The sequence below is a fragment of the Mauremys mutica genome, chromosome 11 (assembly GCF_020497125.1).
Source record: "Mauremys mutica isolate MM-2020 ecotype Southern chromosome 11, ASM2049712v1, whole genome shotgun sequence".
Taxonomy (NCBI): domain Eukaryota; kingdom Metazoa; phylum Chordata; order Testudines; family Geoemydidae; genus Mauremys; species Mauremys mutica.
In genome coordinates this window covers 31,533,118-31,548,659 of record NC_059082.1, presented here as the reverse complement: position 1 = coordinate 31,548,659, position 15,542 = coordinate 31,533,118, and positions in this window count along the sequence as shown.

Below are 15,542 nucleotides of genomic sequence, written 5' to 3'. Positions count from 1 at the left end.
CCCAGCTGAGCCCAGCTACAGAATGCACAGTCATGTGACCCCCACAGAACAACTGCCCCAATCGGGAGGAGCCAAACATTTCCACCACAGGGAACCACTCTGTAAAGCAGCCACCATGCTCACATGGACAAGGGGGAAAGTTGGGGGGTCAGGGGAAGCATTGGAGGGGCTGTCGGTCACTGCTTGGGGAGCAGGAGAATGGGGGTATCAAGGACTGGGGAAGGGGGAACGTGGGGGATTAGGGATAGAGCTCTGCATGGAAAGCGAGGGGGGCACAGCTGGCTCCAGACTGGGAACGGGGGCCCTGATGCTTCACAGCTGTCTTGCCAGGGGCAGCTGCTCCCAGGCCCCAATCACAGGCGCAGCAGTGGCTGCTCCAGCCTCGCTAGCTCCTCTTGCCTCCATGCCCAGCAGCCAGGCCGGGCCTGAGTCACCAGCCCAGCCCTGTAGCGCTCGGAGTCTCTGTCCTGGGGCACAAGGGGAGTTCTGAGCAGCACATTGTGACGTGCAGTATGTGGAGGCTGCTGCGCAGCCGCATGGTTTGCAGGGAATTCTGGTGTGATGTGAGGGGGGCAAAGCACAGCTGCCTGGCACCTTGAATATGACAGACGTGAGCTAATGCCTAAAAGGAGCAGAGGCCCTGGCCTGCCCTCCCGCTTATCATTGGAAAGGGGCTATTTCCATCTTCCCAGTGGGAGGCACAGCACTCCTCCAGCCTCGGAAGGGCCCATGATAGCAGACTTTAAAAACAGAAACACTTTGGGGTCAGAAAAGCTATTTTCTAGCAGTGTTTTAAGGTTTTCATGACATGTTTTGGGCCTCATTTTATCCCTCCCTCCCCAGGGCCCGATTCCTTGCTTTGGATGCTTCTCTTCCTACCAGCTGGAGCCTTTGTCCTTTATACCAGTATAACTACATCTATGCTAGGGAGCCGTACCACTGTAACTATATCGGTAAAAAAATCACAGCTCTTACCTACCCTGTTATACAGATACAAAAGCTGTGTAGACAATGGGCTCCAACCCTGCAATGATGCACTGGGCCCCTTGTGGCCACAGGGAGCTCTATAGGGAGGGGAACCCCAGTATGTATCTCAGTGCAGGCTCAGGGCTTAACCCTGTATACAGAGGTGAAAGTAAGCCAGTGCGGTCAGGTACGGCGTACCGGCAAGAGCCAGTACGCCGTGCCGGACCACATCGACTTCCACGGTGGGGATTGGAAGGGCTCCGATCTTCCCGCTGCTGCGGGCAGCCCAGAGCCCTTTCAATCCCGGCCGCGGCTCCGGCAGCAGGGCTGGGGCTGGGATTTAAAGGGCTCAGAGTTCTCCACAGCTGTGGGCAGCCCAGAGCTCTTTGAATCCCGGCCACGGCTCTGGCAGCCCGGGCTGCGGCCAGGATTTAAAGGGCTCTAGGCCCTTTACATCCATGCCCCAACCCCGCAAAGCTCGGGGTTCCCCCTGGCAGCCAGAGCCCCGGGCCCTTTAATTTGCCCCTGATCCCCGGGGGGCTCCCAGCCATCTCTTCAGCTGGGAGCTCCTGGTTGATTTAAAGGCCCTGGGTCTCCCAGTCACAGCTGGTTCCCCAGGGTCTTTAAATCTTGAGAGGCCACGCCTCTTCCGGATGAGGCCACGCCCCCCCTCAGGACTCCGACAGTATCGGTAAGTCCTGTAAGTTACTTTCACCCCTGCCTGTATACTCTTTGGATACCATTGTATACAATTATACAGTGCTCAGCAGAGAGGGCCAAAGCCTGGTGTGTGTATGTTTGCGTGTGCGCCTGGGGCGGGGTGGGGGGTGTAATGCAAATATTAAATAGTTGTAATAGCTGCTAAGGGAGGACTTAGGTTCTCCTGTGTCCCTCAGATGTTACCTAACCTGTAGCCTTATTGCAAAGACTTCTACTTCCTGGAGATAATTTAAGATTTTTTTTAAAATCAACCTTTCTGAAAGGCAACGATGCACCAGAAACAGTAGCCCGGTTCATGTTGCTGTTAAAGCATGAAGCGGTTTTTCTTGCTGACATACAGTTAGCTTTACACAGCGCTGAAGATTTGGTGTGGAAACACTATCTGCAACTGCCAAAATTCAGCTGCAATAAGTCAGCTCTATAAACTTTGCTTTCTCAAATGTGGTCCTCTAAAAGAAATCAGATGGCAGATATTTTTCCAGTCAATGGAATGAGCAACTAGAATTTGATGGCTAACATGTTCTGCTTCACTGCAAGAGGATATTCAAAATTCCCCTCTCTGGAATTTCCATTTAAGTGGTTAATGAGAAGCAAAGTTCAATAAACCTATGTGATTTAGAAGGCCAGTGTCATTTTGTCTGAACATAGAGCAGAAATAAAAGCAGTCATGAAAACAAGACCCCTCCCCCCCGTTTCAAAAAGGCCAAGTACCAACGGCCTCAAGCATCTTTAGTTTAATGCAGGTTTTCTTCTCCTAAAGCACCTTTCTCAGTGTTTGAGTGAGGGGAAAAAAAAAGTCCAAGCACAGTCAGACTTTAGTATAAAAAAGCTTTAATTAAATATATACAAATATTTTAGCTTCCTTTTAAGTGCTGGTATGTTTGAGTACAAACCTAAACTGTTTGTTTTAAATCATGCTGTTCATACTTCCACAATAGTTCCTTGGTGAGACTCCAACATCAGTGACAAATTTGCAAAAGCTGTTCCTCATCCTATGTCTGATCCCTGCAATGCAGAGTGGGTCTCTGTCCATAATGAACTTATTACAAGATTAGGCCTCTGTGGGATTTGAGAGTTAGCGTTGTAGGCTGGGCAATGCTGCAATACTTCACTAAACATTTCACTCTCTTCAAGTCCAGTAACTAAAACACATGTATAAGTGGAATTGCGATTTTTTTAAGCAGTATAGTTTCGAGCCCTATTTTATTAAAACTGGCCACTACAACATTTGCCATCCACTTTGCTTGGAAGAGACATTTAAAATATATCCTTGCAAATCTGGGCCATCCCAAGCATAGATGAGGCCTGGTTGTCATGGCCTTCAGAAGTTAGTCAGCAGGGCATTCACGCTGGAGTTCCCCTCCCAATGGTACACAAAGGCCACAGAGAACCCAATACACTAGCTTAGTTCTTTGCATTTCAACAGCCCAAACTGCAGCACAATGAGGTAACACCTTAGGGGTGGGGGTGGGGGAGGGGGTTTAGACTTTTGATGAGTGGGGAAACTGAGGCCCTCCAAGAGTAAGTGGGTTAACGGAGATAAGGAAATCTCTAGTGCTCTTCATTCTGCCCTGTACCTTTCTCTGAAGGCCATCCACCCCTCTAGCTAGCCACAGACCTTACCAGACCCTCATACTATGATAGCTGAGCATGTCACAGTCGTCAATGTGTTTATCCTCTCAATACCCCTGTAAGGCAGGGAAGTGCTAGTTTCCCCATTTTATTGAAGGGGGATTGAGGCATGGAGCAGCTAAGTGATTTGCCCAAGGTCCCACAGGAAGTCTGTAGAGGAATAGAAAACTGAACCTGGCTTTCTGAAGTCCAAGGTTAGGGCCTTAACTGTGGGGGGACTAGCCTTCCTCTCCAATTAAAATACCAGTTTCCCTAAAACCCCAGAGGTGAACCATCCTGCCCCTCCCCCAGCCGTATTAGAGGACAGATGAATGGCTTTGAAATGTAGGGCAGGAGCAACAAGTGTATTGTGACCATGATACAATGTATTATGTCACAATGATCATATTCACCTCGAGAGTCTTGTGTTATGTGCTTTGTCCACAAAGCCAGACCGCCAGACCCAAAGCTCCTGAATGAAATTGGTGGGTAGCAAATCTACGACTAATCACCAACCAACCTACAGGTCCCATGGAATAGGAGGGGTTACAAACTGAAACGTGGTAGGGCTCCTCAGAGAGCGAGCCACATGGGCAGAGCTCTGTGAGTGTATTACAGCTTTCGCAGGCCGGTTCAACCATCAGTAGCCCGTTCCATTGTCTTAAACTATTCCTCTCACTCTTAAAGCTGAGGTAAACATATGATGTCCTACTCACAGCACATAGCGTACTCAAGAACTTGTTACACAACAGAGTGTGTTTTGACTATAACATCCTTGGGGCAGAGCTAATGGCATCTTATGTGCTGGTACAGGGCTGAGCACAACAGTGTGTGAGTCCTGCCAGGCCTCTGGGTGCGACTATAACATGTTTAATAGTAATAATGATGATGACATGTAGCTGTGTAGGCAACATGACTCTAAAGCAGTGGCTCCCAAACGTTAACAACCCGAGAACCCCTTTCACGAAAATATCAAAGCTCATGAAATCCCGCCTAAAAATGAATATTTCCAGGGATTTTCTCCCTTACCGGACCATAAATTATAGAGGCAGTCATCTTGGAAATAATTTGTTTTTTTATGACACGCTTATTACACACTATTTATTATTTATCATTACATTATTAATTTTATTATATTATGAAAATGGCACCGCTTCCAAGATTTCACTTTTGTAGCTCATATCACTTCGATTAAGCCTCCTACATGTTTCATCAAGAAGTACCAGACATGAAAGCATATGAAGGTATTTAAGAAGCCAATTCAATTGAAGAGTTCCTCCCACAAACATTTGGGTCTTAAGCAGTCCAGGCAAACAACACAAGACTACAACAAAGCTTAAGCTTGTACTGCCAGGAAGTCATGGGCCTTGGGCTGCCAACCCCCACGGAGCTTGGGCTGCTGGCCTCCCATGCCCAGGTTCCCTAGGGATGGCTCTGTCCACCATTACAGAATTTTGTCTAAGAACCACCCTCATACATTTTGCCAATTCCCAAGGGTTCATGAACCCCAGTTTGGGAACCTCTGCTCTAGAGGCACAGGCGGGGCCAGACTAAAGCATCGCACATTGCTGATATAGCCCTTCCTTAATACGGACTACAGTACCCACACGAGGAAATAAGGAAACAGATCAACAGAGCCAGACGTGTACCCAGAAGCCTCCTACCGGAAGACAAACCCAAGAAAGAAACCAACAGGACTCCACTGGCCATCACATACAGTCCCCAGCTAAAACCCCTACAACGCATCATCAGGGATCTACAACCCATCCTGGACAATGATCCCACACTTTCACAGGCCTTGGGTGGCAGACCAGTTCTCGCCCACAGACAACCTGCCAACCTGAAGCATATTCTCACCAGCAACTGCACACCGCACCATAGTAACTCTAGCTCAGGAACCAATCCATGCAACAAAACTCGATGCCAACTCTGCCCACATCTCTACACCAGCAACACCATCACAGGACCAAACCAGATCAGCCACAACATCACCGGTTCATTCACCTGCACTTCCACCAATGTAATATATGCCATCATATGCCAGCAATGCCCCTCTGCTATGTACATCGGCCAAACTGGACAGTCTCTAAGGAAAAGGATAAATGGACACAAATCAGACATTAGGAATGGCAATATACAAAAACCTGTAGGAGAACACTTCAACCTCCCTGGCCACACAATAGCAGATCTTAAGGTGGCCATCCTACAGCAAAAAAACTTTAGGACCAGACTTCAAAGAGAAACTGCTGAGCTCCAGTTCATCTGCAAATTTGACACCATCAGCTCAGGACTAAACAAAGACTGTGAATGGCTTGCCAATTACAGAACTAGTTTCTCCTCCCTTGGTTTTCACACCTCAACTGCTAGAACAGGGCCTCATCCACCCTGATTGATCTAACCTCGTTATCTCTAGCTTGCTTCTTGCTTGCTTATATATACCTGCCCCAGGAAATTTCCACCACTTGCATCCGAAGAAGTGGGTATTCACCCACGAAAGCTCATGCTGCAAAACGTCTGTTAGTCTATAAGGTGCCACAGGATTCTTTGCTGCTTCTACAGAACCAGACTAACACGGCTACCCCTCTGATACTTAATACGGGCAGTTGTTCTTAAGTCCCATCTAGTTAAAGACACTGCTCTATAAGTAAAATTTAAGCATATTGGTTGAAATCCTAGCAAAACTCCCATTGACATTGATGGGGCCAGGATTTAGCAGTGATGGCAGTTTTTTCTTGCTGTGTTTCTTTCACAGATAAACAGTCAGGCCAATTTTCAAAAGTATTTAGTCACCTGGAGATGCAGCTAGGCACCCAATGAGTTTTATCTGTATCTTTAGGTGCCTAAGCACCTTTGAAAATCTGGCCATCAGGCCTTACTCTTTCAAGCCGTTGCTCAAGTGACCAAATGCTTGTCTACGCTGGCCTACAGGGGTGTGAATAGCAGGGCATGGCAAAGCACTGTGCTGTAACTCCCCCATGTGGTCATTGCAGGCATGAACTAAAAGGGTCCTTGTTTGCTTTAACATAGTTCTCATCAAACATGATTACATTAATATGGAGTAGGACCCTTTCGGTTTACACCCAAGGGTGTTACAGTGCAGCATTTTTGTGTGCACTGCTATTCCCACCCGGTAGTCCCAGTAGCGGGGCAGTGTAGACAAGCCATTAGCCGCTTGAGCAAATGGTTGAAAGAGGGCAGGGCAGTATAGACATGGGCTAATACGCCTTTCTCAGGCGAGAAGTGCCAGTGAAGTCAGAGCTCCTGCAGGTGGACAGAGTGGAGTAACACAGGAGATTGATGGCCCAATCAGGCACTCAGGGCAAATTGGGGAAACTACATAAAAGAGCTACCTGGGGTTAGGTACAGGCTGGAGTCATTAGAGGCTATTTGCTAGAGGAAGGCTTGAAGAGGAAAAAAGAAAAAAAAAAAGCCCCCAAAAAACAAACACCACCACAACAACAACATGTTAAGTTTGCTGCTTAGATTATCTCATATGATGAGAAATATGGGTTAGTTGGTAACTCTACAGTCTTAGGGGCTAGGCTAGCTCCCCTGTATTCAATGGACATTCTGTCTTTGATTTCAGCATTCTACTGCAATCGTCCACTGTTGTTAACGTCCACTGTCTCTGGTGAGGTACCCAGTGCTGAGGCAAGTGTTTTTCACTATTATTTTTTCTCTAAGCCTTACTCAGAGTGCTGTTAGGTTAAGAGTGCTAAAATACTTGTAAGTTTTTTATTGGTGTCTAATCACAGTGGTGTGTCACTGCTGTTTGACATAGATGTGATGGGGCATTTGCCCCAAACTGACCTGTAAGGGTTAACAGAGCCTTAGGGAGGCTGCCTGAAAAGCAGCCAATAGGAGGGGGGGGGGGCCTGTCAGATCCATATAAGAAGAGCTGCAGGACAGAGCAGGGTCAGTAGCTACCTGGTGCTCAAGGAGGGAAAATCAGGCTTCTAGTAAGAAGGAAGGTGCATCAACACCTTGGACAGGGCAGTGCTACTAGCAGGGACTGGGGACGTTAAAGAGAGCTCCTGGCTGGCTGCTAAGACTGGCATTCTGAGGCCCTGAGGTAAGGGGGAAGAAGGTGCTATGGCTTAGGGAAATGTACTGAGATGTTGGAGGGGATGTAGCACATAGCTGCCATCTACAGAGTCCCTGGGATGGGATCTGGGTGTCATTCCCCCGCCCTTTGCCACTGAGAAAGTGGCTGGCCTGTTGGACTGCAGTACTGGCCTCTGGAAGAGGGGCAAGCAGGCTGCGGCACAGCTGGAGGGCTGTGTCATGAAGAGGATGCCATAGTCCTTGGAGTGATGTGGGTCCAGGAGCAGAAGTGACTGTGGGTGAGACACTGCTGGCCTGTGAAGTTGATCCCCAAGATGACCAGCAGGAGGCACTAGCATGGTGAGTGGTATCCCATCACAATAATTATGCTTGTTTCTGGCTCATGGCTCTGTCTGTCTAGGTGTTTACAGAGCTCTCGTTCTTGTACTTTGTGAGAGCCTCAGGGCCAGGTGCCTAAATACTTTTGAAGATCTGGGCCTCAGGTAGTAAGTAAATCACGATCACAATTCCCTGGTAAGGCAGAGGTGGTAACCCAATTTTACAAATGGGAAACTGAGGCACGGAGGGCTAGAGTGGCTTGGTAAGGAGACAAGACATGCAGTCAAGAACCAGACTCAGATTTCTTAGTCCCGCTGCCTACACTGCATGTTTGACCTAAATCAACATCTACTTCTTACATTAAACAAAAGTAGACCTTTCTTACTATCAGGTCTCCAAATGGTTTAAGTTATGCCTTGTTGTGAAGGAGCAGGGTTTTTCTGCACTGTGTAGGCAGGAGCTGCTTTCCACTGCTTGCCCATAGGTCTTCAGGTTTGATTTTTGCTGAGTGCAGTGGGCACTGATGAGCCCCACAGGAGAAATGTCAGCTAGGAACTGTTTTCTCCAATTTATATACAGGAGCCCCAGAAACTGACCTATTTCCCTCTAGGGACAAATATTTGCGTTCAAATAATACTCTGGCAACCACAGCTTGGTGTTGTCAAGACCCTTGGGGGCATGACACACAAACAACTTGATCCAAAATTGCCACTCGTTGTTAAAGATGCATTTTTAGCAGTTGCTCACAAGAGGGAGCTCAGAGAAAGCTTCAAGCTTTCACTATTTTAAAGGAATATAAACAAATCAGGAACTCTGGTCTCAACAAACATTTACATTTTCAGACTCTTGACTAACCTTTTCTAAAGCTTAATGTAAAAAAAAAACTGTTTCAACTTAATACTTTCCCCAGAATGTAAAATTAAAGCCCTGTTTAGTGGGAATCATTACCCCAGATACTGATAATTGATCTTTCTGACTCTAGTGTCAATTATAGGGTTTGGAGGCTCATTCTAAACAAGTCCTTTCATTCTAAACATTTTTGTGTTGCTCAAAAACAAGAGGGTTTTATAAACATCCCTTTAAAAAGCAAGTTGTTAATGGCCCTAGCTACAAAGGGACTTCTCCTGCAACAAGCAGTCTTTGGAGGCAATGGTTTTGGTCCTAACAATTATTTGAGGCTTGCTGATGGAAACAGGTTCTTTCAAAAGGATTCTCATTCTTGCTTTCTCAGTGGGACATTAAACACATCTTCACTTCTTTTGCTGTATTCATATTAGCAGTTGAGGGTTTAATTGCTAACAGCTGAACATCCTTTGCACTTCTGCAGTCTTTACTGATAATAAAATAATTAGAATAATTTATGTGCACATGTGCTATTAAAGGGAGTTTGCTAAAGAAGATGCCCCTGATTTTTATAGGGACAGTCCCCGATTTTGGGGTCTTTTTCTTATATAAGCTTCTATTCTTCTTATATAAGCTTCTATTCTATTTTTTTTACCCCCTCACCACCATCCTGATTTTTCACACTTGCTGTCTGGTCACTCTAGTTCCAATTATTCATGGCTGTTAAGGTGCTTTGCCTCCCCACTCAGTGACTTGTTTACACTCAGGAAACCCTTTTTTAACATTTTTTAGTAGAGAGAAAGAATTCATTTAATTAGGTGGAGTGACTTGTTTATGCCCAGGTTATATAGGTTAGTGTCTTAATTAAGATACCCGTTGAGCTGCATCTTTTCATTGTGGCTTTTTAAAGATAATTGTACTTATTTCTTAATGGGAAACTCACATTTCACAGCTCAAAAAGGTTGATCAAAAGTACAGGTAGGTTAAGTGTACTGTGTGGTTTCCTGTGTAATGGCTGTCTAAATCTTGCCAGAAAGCAAAGTTCTAGGAACATACTATTTTATACATACTCATTTTTAGATAAGTTTGCTCTTAAACGTAGTATTAAGAGGGCTAGACTTCAGACCAGTTTTTTGAACATACAGATAAAACTGTCCCCTGAAGATCTACTTTTTGTTTTTTGCAAATGATCTGTTTGGGTGTGGAACCTTCTAACCTATGAATGAATTGTTCTCCTGGTTTTTTTTTTTAAGGTAGTCTGAAGGGGAAAAAAACTGAGTGCTTGTAAAATATTAGTGTATATGCAGAGATTTTAATTATTTTCAGAAAATATAAACTTTCATTGGCTTTTCATAGTTATTACAAAATATGACAATACATTTTTATCTTACTGGGGTAAATCTAATAAGCTTATCAATTCAAGTATCTCTACTTCTGTATCTCTAAGTAAATCAGTAATGCAACAGCTACCTGTTTTAGTATACTATATAATAGTATAATCTTAAATATCTGTGCTAGAAGAATAAATGCTCCTATGTGAGTTAAAGGATTTTTTTATTGTAAAGCTAATTCTGAACTGACTGTCCCCAGTGGAACAGGGTATTCCCTTTTGGGGAGGAAGGGAGAGGTTGTGTGTGTGTGTTTTTGTTTTTTGTTTTTTTAAATTTAAAAAATTGATTAGTTGTTCCAGATAGTGTCCATTACAATTGATGGATTACTAGAAGATTGCTCTCAGGACATTTGGAAACCTATAGTTTGTGAATATATTCTTAATCACAAAATGAAATGCTGGTTTAATATCCTCTGCATTCAAGAAGAATACCCTTTCTGGAAAGGGGTGGGGTGGGGAAGGTGCAGGTGGACAGTATAACAGCTTGATAAGTTAATATTAGATCTGTGGGGTTGGTTGGGTTTTTTTTTTAAAGCAAAAAACCCCACCAGTTGGTTGATATTTTCTGGTTACATTAAAAGCTTGAATGTTAAAAGATTTTAAGTGGGAGGAGGGGAAGCTGTTCCTCCTCTTTCCTAGACTAATTTATTTTAACAAGCGAACTGTGTTGGCCCATCAGTGCAAGACCTGCCTGGGTGACAAGTGGTACTGTGGGATGGGTGTGTGTGTGTTTGTGTATATAAGAGACTGAAAACCTAATAAGATGGGATTTGGTCTCTTTATTGTTTTGTGCTCAAAAGACTTGGATGGAGAGGAATCAGAAGAGCAGTCACTTCAGGATAAAGCTGCTTTTTCTATAAGTAGTGGTGATACTGATGCAGTGTTTTTGCTTTTTTTTTTTAAGCATGTTACAGGAACTGGAAAGGTGCCAAAAGGCTCAAAATAACGAACTACAATAAACTAATGGATGGACTGACAAATTATAGCTGCATTGGAGAGTGTCCCATTTGCTGTGGCTCATGCATACAGGCAACAGAACAGAGCGTGTGAGATTTAGCCTGAATGCCTTTTTATAAAAATCAATCCAAACCTGTATTTAGTGTATTCTGGATTAGTTCAGGTCAAAGCCATGAAGCCAACCTTGAGTTAGCTAAATGACCTGCTCTGATGCCTCTCTCAACTTTCGGCGCTAGAAATCAGATTAAAAGGGAGCTAAAATCACAAACAATGGAACATTCACCAATACAGACGAGTTTTTAATATTGGAAAGAGCAGATTATTTTTGTGTGGTTTAATAAACAAATGAAGCCTATGAAGGTGTGGATAAGAATATTTTTATATGTTAAGCCATAAGCATTTGGGTGAGAGTGGTACCAGTTTAACTGAAAGTGGGATTTTTAAACTGATCTAGTTCAACCAAAGCAAGAGGCAAACTGAGTTAGTATCCAGTTAAACCAAAGTAAATTAGGAACAGGTTTCAGTTAAACCACACAGGGGTTTACAGCAGTTGATCTAAACCAGTGCAAATTTGTGTGTTGGGTAGGCAGGGTCTGGGTAGTGAGGGTCTGGCAATGTAATTTTCTACTACTTGTAATCCCATTGATGTTAATGGGTGTACTCTTCATGCTAAGCACAGCTCCCACAAGTGTTTGCAGGATTGGACTCGCAATTTAAAAACACTTACAGAATGGAGCTTGTGCTGACAAAGATCGAGAGCAAATGCTAATGCACAGATAGAACACAATAAAAATATAACTGCAGTATGAGTTAAAGGACAGAACAAGAGCTCTTAATTTGAACAATATTGTCCCATTCAAACAGTAGTTATTAGTGTGTCACTTTTGTTTTAGTTCATGCTTGGCAGGTTAGAGCCCTTCCTACAACTGGTATGAATCCTACATTTAGAAAGCACGTTAGCTGTTCCTAATATCTTTCTGGATGCTTAAACAGAAATAAAAGCTTTCCTCCTACCTCTGTTTTTATAACTGTATGTTTGGTGACTTGGAAAAGACCTGATGTAATCTAAAATGTCTCTTTTTTTGGCTTTTTCTGGTGTAAGTGTGGAATGAACAGTGCAGAAGGGAGGTAGATGAAATCACTGAATCTGAGCAACATTCATTCCCAGCACTGAGAAATACTGTTGTGTGCCCCCCCCCTCAAGTGTGTAAAACCAAGTATTTATTTTGGCAATATTTCTGCCATATGCATCCTTTCTCTATTTCATTCCTATAATGGGCAAATTAACCTCCAGTTCTTGTGAACTTTACTGTCTGAACAAGAATCAGCTTTTGTACAACAGAATGCAACTCTTTGGTCAGTTCATAGTGCTCCTCTTTTTATTGGGTATTTTAGGTCTTACAAATATGTTTGATCCTAAATGTATTGAGAGATTAACTGTCCTATGTGCACTTTGGCATAGAAATGTAGGGCTGTAAAGACTCTTGAGAGGTGATAATGCAGAATATTAGCCTTCTTCCAACATTGTTGACTCGTATTCAATTTGTGATCCTACTATAACCCCCAGATCCTTTTCAGCACTACTACCACCATCTTGCCATTTATTCCCCATTTTGTAATTGTGCATTTGATTTCCCTCCCCCCTTTTTAAATGTAGGTATAACACACTCAGTCATATCTATACTGGGGAAATGCATCATGTTAGAAAGCATGTTAACTAATGTGCTGTTCAACATGATTTAGCATCAATTGTATAACAGGACAAGTTGTGCCTAAAAATGTCAGCTGGTCAGCTCTACAGGAAATCAGCTAATACATTGTAAAGCAGAACTGTACTCGTTTTTTTTACTGTAGGCAAAAGTACATGTTACATCTTCCAGTTTAACCACGACTACATGTTTTAGTATTAAGTCAGTTTTAGACGCTAATAATCAATATTAACTCATCAATTTGGAGGTAGCAAGGTCTTATTAAAACACATCTGAGAATCCGGGTTCTTGGAGTCTATTTCCCACTTGTCCTAGGGCTTGCTATGTGACCTTGGGTGAGTCACTTATCCTGTCTGTCTCAGTTGCTCCATGCAAAAACTTGAGATAATGTTCGTCTTTGTGAAGCGTCTAGCAATCTCAGAGTAAGTGTTTTACAAATCAAACTGATTCCTGTTGTGGTGCTAATTTATTATAATGGCCTATATACCCTTTCATTCTCAGGTCATAGGTTTAGCTCCAGCCAAGGTCTGTAGTAACTGTAATGACTGTCAGTCATCTTTTGACTCGAACTGTTCCTGTGATTAGTCTTACAGCCTCAATCCAATTCTCAATGAAAAGGACTTAATGTGTGCCTACTACGTATGTATGTACTTCTGCCCCTCCCTAACTTGCACAGCTGGGCTTTTGATACAGTTTTGAGAATTTGGAACCATGTATTTAAAAGCAACAACACAAATTGCACTGAGTAGTGACCCTGTTGGCAGTCTTACCAGAGAGGTCAGGAATTGAATGAACATGTAAGCTACACTTCCATCTCTGTCCTAAAGGTCACCACTCCAGAGCAGGGCATTGTGGGGAAGTTTGCACTGTTATATTGATGTTGCACACATTGAAGATCGTCAAGACAAACATCATTTATGCTGCATTGCTTCATAACATCAGGTGTGAAGCAGGCATGACTGGCATACACCAAGCAGTATTAATCCCCACAAAATGGGCATTACTTGGCAAAGTCGGGGAGAAGTGCCCTAATAGGGAAATAGGCGTAGAGTTCCACTGAAGGGTTGTACCATATTATTGAACAAAGAGGGAAGTGTGAGCTCCAACAAGGGTTGAGGGAGACTAGAAGATGCTTTTAGGCAAAGATGAGGTCATTTGTCTGTCTTTTTAATTCAGATAGACTTAATAAGCCAGACTTTCAGTTGCTTTCCACAGCATCATGTGTGCCAGAGTTAGTAGCCACAAAACTACATGCAAATCCTCACTTAGGTGCTCCAACTGAAAATATGGCCCAAGCTCTATTCTTCACATTCTTCAGCAAGAACTAGAACATCTTGCATTTAACTAGGTTGCAGGTATTGTGTATGGTTCTCCAGGTTTTTTCACTTGCAGAACAAAAAAAACGGGCAAGTTAAATTCGGTAAGGCCCTGATATGAAGTCTGTGGAAAGACTGTCCTAGATTTCAATGGGCTTTGGATCAGGCCCTAAAAAGCAGAAAAAGAAGATTTTTGTGCTCCCCAGGGCCCATTCATTGCTGAAGGAGATACTGAAGCACTCTGCATTGTGCTAGTATATAGATTTGCCATTAAAACATTCAGAGGGTAATTAAACTACTTCATATTGAGTATAAAAGTTTCCAGATGGGTTTTGTGGCACCAAGGGTGGTGATACATCTTCAGAAAGAAAGTCAAACAAATGTCATGGTAGCAGACGCTTCTGCTACAAACACGGCTTGGGTTAACTTAAAATGTATTAATTCTTGCATTCGACGAAGTGGGTATTCACCCATGAAAGCTCATGCTCTAAAACGTCTGTTAGTCTATAACAGGGGTCGGCAACCGGTGGCTCGCGGCTCACCAGGGTAAGCACCCTGGCGGGCCGGCCCGGTTTGTTTATCTGCCGCGTCGGCAAGTTCGGCCGATCGCGGCTCCCACTGGCCGCGGTTCGTGGTCCCAGGCCAATGCGGGAGGCAGGAAGCCACGGCCAGAACATCCCTCGGCTCGCGCCGCTTCCTGCCTCCCGCGTTGGCCTGGGACCGCGAACCGCGGCCAGTGGGAGCCGCGATCGGCCGAACTTGCCGATGCGGCAGATAAAAAAACCGGTCCGGCCCGCCAGGGTGCTTACCCTGGCGAGCCGCGAGCCACCGGTTGCCGACCCCTGGTCTATAAGGTGCCACAGGATTCTTTGCTGCTTAAAATGTATTGTCATTTAGTGAAAATATTAACGAGAACATAACCTTTAGTGATGCTTCATCTTTTATTGGCCATAGAAAAAAAGAGTAAAGGGAAATAAAATGGTACTTTGTTAGGTCGGAGATAGATTTTATGCTTCTGCTAACTGATAAAATAATCAGTGGGTCATAAAGATCAGAGTGGCTGCCTCCTATTTCTTCCTTTTCTCCCCCCCGCCCAGCCCCGTGTATATTGAACAAGCCCCTCTTTGTGGTAGTCTGGCCCATGGGAACTCATCAAAACATCAAGCCCCTTTTGTTCAGGGGTATCAGGTCAGCTGTTTAGATCAAGAAGAGTATAGGGGATGCTTCTGGTGCAGAAATTAAACAGTTGGGAGAGGACTAAATAGAACAGTTGCTTGACATGCTTGGGGCCTGGAGCCGCCCCTGATCCTAGAAGTCTATTTTCCTCCCTACTCAGGTGAAGTCCATCCCAAGAGAACAGTCCTCTGTCCACAAATGCCTCTCAGTGGCCATACATCCCAAAGCCCTCCTTATAGCACCACTGCCTGAGTCATCTGATTGCCATAATCTTGTCACACCTTTGTTGCCCTTCTCTAGGAACAGGTAGAATCCCACTGAAGATCACCTGAGCCTTGATTTCCTTAAGTGTCTTCCCCAGCCTGGAGCAGATTCTCGCAGGAACATATCAAAGGAGACTAGCTGTATCACTTGTTCCCACATGAAGGACAATCAGCAGATTCTTTCCCGCTCCCGTTGGGATCCTCTTCA